We start from the raw sequence: 9,394 nt of genomic DNA, 5'->3' as shown, positions 1-9,394 counted from the left end.
ATAAGAGGAAGAGGAGAAATTGAGAGAGAGTTGATTAGTCTATTACTCCCTCCGTTTTTAAATACTTGCTCCATTTCTATTTTTTGCACTATTTATTTGTCCTACTTTTACTAATATTTATGATTTATACATAAGAAAAAAATACTACCTCCGTGTTTTTTTAAGTGTTACTTTGATCGGCACATAGTTTTAGGCAATATAACTACTTAAATAAAATAATAGGTAAGTGGGGTAGTTGGATTATTAAAAAATTATAAAAGAAATATAGTGGGATTAATAGTTTATTGAAAAGTAATGAATGTGAGAGGAAAGATATAATAAAAAAATTAGTGGTGGGTTTGGGTGGGGATTATGAGAGGAGAGAGATATAATATTTTAATGTAGCTTTTTGCAAAAAAGAAAGTGTCACACTTAAAAAAATACGGCCGAAAATGGGAAGTGTAACACTTAAAAAATACGGAGGGAGTATAGTCTTGTAGGTACTTGTTGGAATCATCTCAATAAATAGATTATTAATTTTCAATTGTTAGAATTTATACTTATTGATAATTAAAGATATTAGTAATTAAAGTTTAGCATCGACATGCGTGTCCAAGAGAAATGGAGCACGTATTTAAAAACGGAGGGAGTATTACATTAAATAGGGGATATATATTATGTATACATATACAATAGGTAGGTTTTTCTTAGAAAACATTTACCCTAAACTGAGAATGTTCCAGAGCGTATAAGAATATAATGGGCATCCACACAATATTTTGTAACACTCTCCCTTGGATGTCCATTATCGAAGATTGTGCCTCATTAAAACCTTACTACGAAAAATCATGTGAGACAAAACCATGGTTAAGGGAAAACATTGTGCCTCATTAAAAACATTGTGAAGGAAAAAGAGTACATTATTCTTCATAATATGTTTGCAATGCTACCTCATTAAAAACCTTTATCAGGAAAACCTAATGTGGGACAAAAACATGGTTAAGGGAAAAAGCTTGCAGCGCGTATTTTCTCCCCCTAATTATATATCGTGAAATCTTCTAGTGCAATAAATTTGACGCGATATGGTTAGGTAACTTCTCCGAAGTACAAGAACACCATTCTTATTGATCTTTTCAAATTGAGCTTGAATCTTCAAATAATCTTCACGCAAACGAGTGAGTCTTTTTTAATATTACCGTAATACATGTGTTGGTCCACATATCATTCGAAATCCTAGTTTAAAGTTGCCTACATCATTACACTTATGACTTCTTGTGGAGGTTGATTGACATATTTAATAGAAATTGATGATGAATTACAGATCATAATTTATGACAATACATGATATAGTTGTCCAATTTTACAAGATTTAGTGATAACTACCCACATACATCACTCATGATTCTTCTGGACTATAAGAAATTATTCTCGTTGAAAATATGTCAAAGCTTTTCTTTGGAACTTTCACACTTAATATGAGAGTTCGCCAATGAATACAAAGACCGATTGAATCTCAATGATGTAGTCATATTGATTTTTTTAAAGAGTTTGATAATAATTGCAATATTCAAGACATAAAATTTGAGCTGTGTCCAATTAATTCCCCAGATAAACAAATTTAGTTTATCTGGGGGTATAATCGTCTTTTCAAGTACCAATGGAGTGGTACATACGTCTTTTCATGCACTAGTTGAAGGCTACATGTGTAATTCTCTCACCAAATAGTAAATGCAAGTTGTAAACATTAATTGGACAGCTCACCAAAAGTATTGAATAAATGACCACACTTTTTTAATATACTTACAGAAATGGCACTAGACTAACAAAAATTCGTTTATCTCGCAGATAAACTTGTATTTGCCGATAAAAAATATGCAGGGATACGTATTTAAATACGTCGTATATAAGTTATGCAGAACTCTTCTTACATGATTCATAACATGCTATCGACGTCATTAATAATTTTATTACAACTATAAGCCCATTGGAATATAAAAATGTCTTACTATACCTTGAACAAACTTTCCCATATACCACAATTATGGTATGGAAACTAATTATGCATGCAATATGAGATAAAGAAATTATAATAAGATATAAAAAAGTATATAATGCGTCTAACAACTTCCTACACATGCAATAAGTAATTCATTATACTATGATTCACACATCCACATGAACATAAGACTCAAAATAATGCAAGAAATTATACAGAGTGGATTTAAAAATTTATATTTCATTGGACTTTGGGTCCATGCTAATCTTATGATCATTATCATTATGTCGACATCAAAATATACATATATTTTAGATCCCTTATTCACTAGTCCATTCCATTATAGATATGCGTACTACATAGGTTCCATTGTGTATCGCATGCTATTTCACTATGATATCTAAATACATTTTTTTATTGGTACCATCATAACTTTTCTTATATCATAGGCCATCTATTGTAATAATTCAAATATCTATACCACTTTTGGGGTATTTCATACACTATGACATTTATATACTATTACACTATTAAAAGTGTAACACCCCTAAAATTTGAGTAATTTTAAAACAATAAGAGTAACCTTTAACTTTCAAAAATCCAACCATCGAATTCTGGGAGTGTTACTGCTACACTTATTTTCCATAGAAAATAAATGCAAAGCAAATTGAAATAATATTTAAATAAACTAAGTGGTCTAATTGGTGGCAAAATAAAATAGTCATTACATCAAAATTGTAATTATTTTGAAACCAATAGATGAAAGAAAATAATTAAATTCGGAAATAAACTAAAATGTCTTAGCTACGTGATTATTCTAACGTCTCCTCACACGTAACCAAGTACTCTCTTACCAACCTGCAAAATAAATCAGTAACAAGAAAAGAGAGAAAACTCCTAAAAATCAGATAAACTGAGAAATTCCAACTTCATCCCGTAAAATAAATAATTTTAGTTCAAAACATTTTATACAAAATTTTAGTCTCATAGACAATATAATACTCAACCAAAATCAACTTGTCACATAACATTTTATTACTTTAGTTAAGAGAAGGAAAGAGAACACAAGTAAGCCGGGACTAGTCCATGTCACCACCTACTTTACGGAGGGTGGCGTGTAACCCCAAATGGCCATGAAATAAAGCAGAATGTCATGTGCACACCCCTCACTAACACCCAGTGATTAGGAGGAAAACTAACAACAATATACAATAATTTAAACCAACTAGTAGCAACCCTAACTACTAGTGGGAAACGTGTTCTTTACCCTTTCGGGTTTCATTTCCCTTCTTAGATTAAAATAACACGGTACATTTTATTAGATTAAATAATCCAATTACACTGTACACAAGTATTCCAAGTAACAATACTGCAATTTCAGTATTATTAGACCATAGTCATCCTACATGACATATAGACCATCAATCACATATAATCAATCATCAAATTCCCAAGATCTTATTTATTTAAAAAAAAAAACTCATAAGATATCAAATAATCAAATTTTTCGAAAATACATATACTAGTACACAAAATAGAAAACTAGTATATAATATGATTTCATAATATCATACGATAGCATACTCATCACATATAAATACATAAGCACGTAGTTGGCACACAATATTTCAAAACAATTTCCTAACGGGATTCTAAAGATGATGGACATTGAAAATTACCTTGATCGTGTGTGATATCTCAAGGTAAATAACCTCCGAAACGTTCACCTAGTAGCCTCCGTCTACAAATATGATGATAGAACTAAGTTAGTCCACTCGTATTGTTAATAGTCTAAACGAAGTTAGTAATAGTAAGAGGGAAAATAAATAAATTCTTATAAGTTTATGTTTGGTGAGAAAATTAGAGGTAAAGAGTAATAAGTAGTAGTGGTCCACGATCAACATCTTCCTCCTACTCGGCAACTCCCATGCACGCACCCACTCCAAACTTTCTTAAAAAGAAAATCAACGGTGTCTGCTTTTGGCAGAAAGAAAACCACCTCTACTCTTGATGAAAGTTAATTACAGAACGTTTACAAAAAAAATTGTGTGGGTAAGACTTGAAATCATGAAAAAGGCTTAATGAATAGTGTATCAAATTAAGGAACCATCGCTTACCGACTAGGGATTGGTCGGGAATGACGACTGGGTAATTGTATTGTATTAGCTTTAGGATTTTGGTATATATATATATATTAGAAAGTTTAGGTTGAATTTCTCTAGAATATTCAGAAGATAAGACTCAGTCAAATTGAATTTGGTGCAAATTCCTATTGAAAAGATAAGTTTCAAATTTATTATTTTATCAGTTTTCAAATCAGTTTAGAAATTATCCAAAATCAATATTTTTTTAAAATCCAAAAATAGAAAATAATTAATATATATTTGAAAATAATGATATATTCAAAAGTTTATACCAACAAAATAATTGACTAAATATACTTAAAAAAATTTGGGGTATTACAAAAAGTGTTAACTGCACTATTTGGCCATATATCATATCTATTTGGCATATCTTTATTTTGGATCCGATCATTCAACCTACACTTGAGGTGTAGTGATTCAAGTATTGTTGGCAAGATTTTATCTCAATGTATACACATAATTAATATGACCAAAATATATTTTCAACGCTATGCAATATGAATCATAACTGAATACAAATCAAATCATAAAATGTGCAACTTATCTTGATAATATATAGACAAAAGTTGGCAGATAACTTTTCAAACTACCATGATAGGGATCATAATTAATATTTATTTATTTATTTAATTTTTTTTCTAACTTTTGCTAATTCATTCTTCTCCCCCTAAGTTTGTAAAATATCTCATTTATATGGTGAGGAGCGTCATTTATGGCGCTCAAAAGAATAAGATTTAGGTTCATTTTCTATAATTTATTTCATTATTTTCATATAATTTTCTTAGTTTTACTTGGTTTTCCATTTTAATAATTCATTTTGGTTTATTTTTTACGAGTTTTTCATATTTTTAGTTGATAATCCGTATTTTAAGTTTAGTTTTTATTTTATTTTGCTTTCTCCCTTAGTTTTATTTGTGTTTTGTAGGTGAATAATCAAGTCAAGTTGTACATTTAGAAGGCTGCTCGCCTCGCGGGCATCACCTCGAGTGCACCGATGATAGGGATGCTCGGGAGCGCAGACGAGCCGCAACAACCTCCGAGTCTCACTTAGGAACAATTCCTTTGCTTCCCCAATTCACGAGCAACAACAACAACCACCACCTTTCTCACCCCCAAAACAGCCACCAATCACACCATCATCACGCAACAATTACAACCCCAAGCAGCCCTGCTTTACTCTAACCACCACCGCAATCAAATCCACCCTTCGCACTTGTAGGGAATATTTCAAGCCATCCCACACTTGAGCCCCACTGTGATCATACACTTAAGCATGGTGGCGTCCAAAGGGAAGGAATCTAGAGCAAAAGAGTCGCTAACAAGTTTTAGGAACTTGTAAACCGTTCACAGGGTGAAGGTTACACCCCTTAAAGATCTAGGAGATCGTTAACTCCAATAGATTTGGAACCAAGATTGGAAGTTCGGGGATGAAGGTACAAATCCAACCTAAAAGAGACTGAATGTGCCCTAATAATATGCCTCTACTTTATTCTTCTTGTATTCATGTGCGCTTTCTAACTAACATGCAATCAATAGATTAACCCTAAACCGGTTTATCTATGTTGGTTGAATATTAATGCACAAATAAAACTACTATTGGCGATCACTTGAATTATAATTATATTAGCCTAAAAAAGATTATTAATTATCTTATTAAGCGTGATTACAAGTACAAATACCCTTTAAACATGCATAAAAGGCGTGATCAAGAAAGAACAACAAATAAACATCAAGCAACATCATAATCATAACAACGATAATAATAATCATGTTAAAGCATAATATTAATAGCAAGATCCTAGGCATGATACTAACAAGATTAATAACAAACCCTATCATGTCACTAAACATTAAAGATCAAAGCTTTAGCCCTAACATGATACTAATATGATATTAGGAAAGAAATAGGAAGCATCACAATAATCATACTTGATATTAGAAATATAATTATTACCCTAAACATGATACTAGGAAGCAATAAAACATCCTAACATGATACTAGGAATCAACAAAATAATCTAAGCAGGATTTCTATAACAAAAGATCAATAAAACAACTAAAGTACTTACTTCGATGCCTCGTACCTCTTTCTTTCACGTCTAGGGCGAAGGAAACTTTGAACTTGGCTAGGTGTTTCTAAAGCTAATGTATGAGAAATTCCGAGAGAGGGAAGGTTTAGAAAAAGAATAGAGAGAGAAGGAAAGCTTCTAGTTTTTTAGAGAGAGAAGATTATAGATCTAGATGATTTGAAAACAGGGAGAAACGACCCTTATTTATAAAAAAAATAGCACCAGATCGAAGAAAATCATATTCGGAATAAAACTCCTCCTGTCGCAAACGAAAGGAGCCAACGCCAAACGACGAGCTGATCGCCAGGCAACGAGGGCCGTCGCTAGGCGGCGATGGTTAGCGCCTAGCGACGTTTGTCGTCTCGTGCTGGTTCGAAAGTTAACACGCTTTTCCATGCGTAATTACCTTTAACACCGGTTGCAGGTAATTAAGCGTCCGAGCAGTTTTTGAATTAGATTTAATATATTATATTCTAAATAAAACATTCTTTTAAAATAATAGGCCCTCCTCTAGATTATCGGGCCACCTTTAAAAATCATTGGGCCTAATCTAATTTAATCCATAACTTCCTCACAAGTCATCGGAATCGGGCCTATAATATATCATTGGAAAGCTCTTTTCGAGCCCAATCCAACTGTTGGGGTTTGGTGAGTCAGACTAACCGCGGAAACAAACCCAAAACTAAGACCGCACTCGCAATAAATAAAACCATAAACATAAATAAATTAATCACAAGATTAAGACATGATAATTACCTTTGGAGCGTGCTTCGCCCTAACGAAAGGGGCTCTTACTTCGAAAGCTAGCCTCAAAAATACGACGGCCTCCAACGATAGTCCACCCACAACTCGACCACCGAAAACGGTCCAATGCCTTGGAGTTAGCAAGGCCCGACCAACACCCGAGTGAGTTCAAAGGTTTTCACAATGGTGATGCCTTTTTCAACTCTCACTCAAGTGATTTTCCCAATACCCCAACTTGGGTATTAATAGGAAAAATAAGAGAGTGAAAAGCTCTCCCATCAATGTGGGAGAATTTGATTTTTCCATTTTATTTTAAAGCTAAAATAAAATTAATAATCAAACTAATAATAAATTAACAAGTGGCAAGCTTATGTTAAAGGTTAGGTGAGGACCATTTGGAGGAGGAGGGGACCAAACTTGCTCCCCACTTACTCCATCACCTTGCGCCACTTTGCAACTCCCACTTGGGCACTAAGACACCCAAGTCGACTTCCAATTTTGCTGCTGCCCTTCTCTCGGCCCAGCCATCCCTGCAACATAAATGCGGGCTGATGCTCGCATTCTCTCAGCCAGCACCCATGCACTTGCGTGCGGGCTGCTGCTGCCGAGAGCTGTTGCTAACATGCCGCACACCTAGTGCGGGCTGCTAGCTGCAGCATGCTAGCATGCCACGCACTAGGTGCGGGCTGCTAGCTCGGCTATACCCCCTAGCACTCGGTGTTCCGATGCTAGGGGTATTTTGGTCTTTGTTGATTTATTATTATTTTCATGTCTCGTCTTTTACCATTTTTCGACTCGACTTCCAACGTTCGGTTTCGACGCTCTAAGCTCGAATTCCCGTTGTCTAAATATTAATTACTCGGTTGACTTATTAATTAATTCATAATTAATTCATCGCTTCGGTTTGTTAGTTGCTTGGGTGTGACCCGAAGGGTTCAGTCAAGATTGAGCTGTAATGTTAATTATGCATTAATATTACTGATCGGAAGCGCCTCCACCCAGGCATTCCGATCACTTGACCTTACTGAATATATTAGCTTTTTAATAATTCTGAACCCACTAACAGAATAGTACACTTGTTCGAAGGACACCATTCCTTTCAATCTCCCACTTGTCCTTCCGGACAAGTGCGCATTTAGTGTACAACATTTTTCCTATGTCGCTTAATGTCTCTTCATGAACTATAAGGTAAGATTATTTCGTCATCCTTATTACGTCCAAAAGTTTTTCTCGATTGCGAGTCCGACTGTCAATAAACAGATGATTTCTAAAATCCATCCGAGCACGGCTTTGCATTTTTACAGTCTCGCTCTACGAGAGGCCTTGTATACGACAAAGACATCTTCCCTATTTTAGTAGGGGGACATTCCCAATCTTTTAATGTAGCTCCTCTTACTGAGAGGACCTAGCTGCCCGAGTGTTGCCGTTATAATCCCCTATTACGGCAGACGTTTGACAACATCAACGCGGACTAGTACTCAAACAAGAGAACTCACAATACTCATGGTCGAGGAAATAGGTTCCGATAGCCATAATTAGAAGTATACTTAAGACGATTTTTAATCTCTTAAAGTATTCTCATAGGTTGATCCAGTATGGTTCTAAACCAATACCTGTGCAAATGATTTATGACAATCATGTCCTCGTAGCACAAGAAACGGTGCTATAAATCAGACTACACACTAATCTCAATTGGTCATTAATCGTCCATTGTTTAAATGACCTTGATTAGGGATAATTTTCGATTATAATATTCAATGTTCACTTAATAGGTGTTTCCTAACAAAGACTGGTCTTGATACCCTATTTTGAATATTCAAAGAATCGAATGGACTCATTATTTAATCCTAAACCACAATTTAATAGCAAACGGAGTGTTAAAATATTGCATGAAATTTATGTTACTCCAAAACTTGAATGGTTTTTCTTAGTGTCTTTCATTAAATGTTAAAAATTTAACTAAAACACTAAAAAAGGAAATTAAAGCCAGTCTGCTACATGCTTGATTCCCATTGCCTCAACGTGCTTGTTGTGCTTCACTTGAGGCAAAGGTTTAGTAAGTGGATCGGCTACATTGTCACCCGTTCCAACTTTGCAAATTCTGATTTCACCTTATGATTTCCAATCTCGAATCATGTGAAATCGACGTTTGACATGTTTGACTTTCTGATGTTCCCTTGGCTTTCTGGCCTGAGCAATAGCTCCATTGTTGTCACAATAGAAGGCTATTGGAACCTTTATGGAGGGTACAACATCAAGTTCACCAATGAACTTACAAATCCAAACAGCCTCCTTAACTGCTTCAGCAGCTGCTAAGTACTCGGCTTCAGTTGTAGAATCTGCATACGATACATCTGGCCTTGTACATATCATGGAATACATGATTGATCCAATAAGCGAAGCATATGGAATCAGATTCATTCTTTCCCGCTCATCAGGTGTCTGTGGACACTGCTTCTTGC

Source organism: Chenopodium quinoa, unplaced genomic scaffold (genome assembly GCF_001683475.1).
Source record: "Chenopodium quinoa cultivar QQ74 unplaced genomic scaffold, ASM168347v1, whole genome shotgun sequence".
Classification (NCBI taxonomy): Eukaryota; Viridiplantae; Streptophyta; class Magnoliopsida; order Caryophyllales; family Amaranthaceae; genus Chenopodium; species Chenopodium quinoa.
This window is presented reverse-complemented; position numbering follows the sequence as displayed.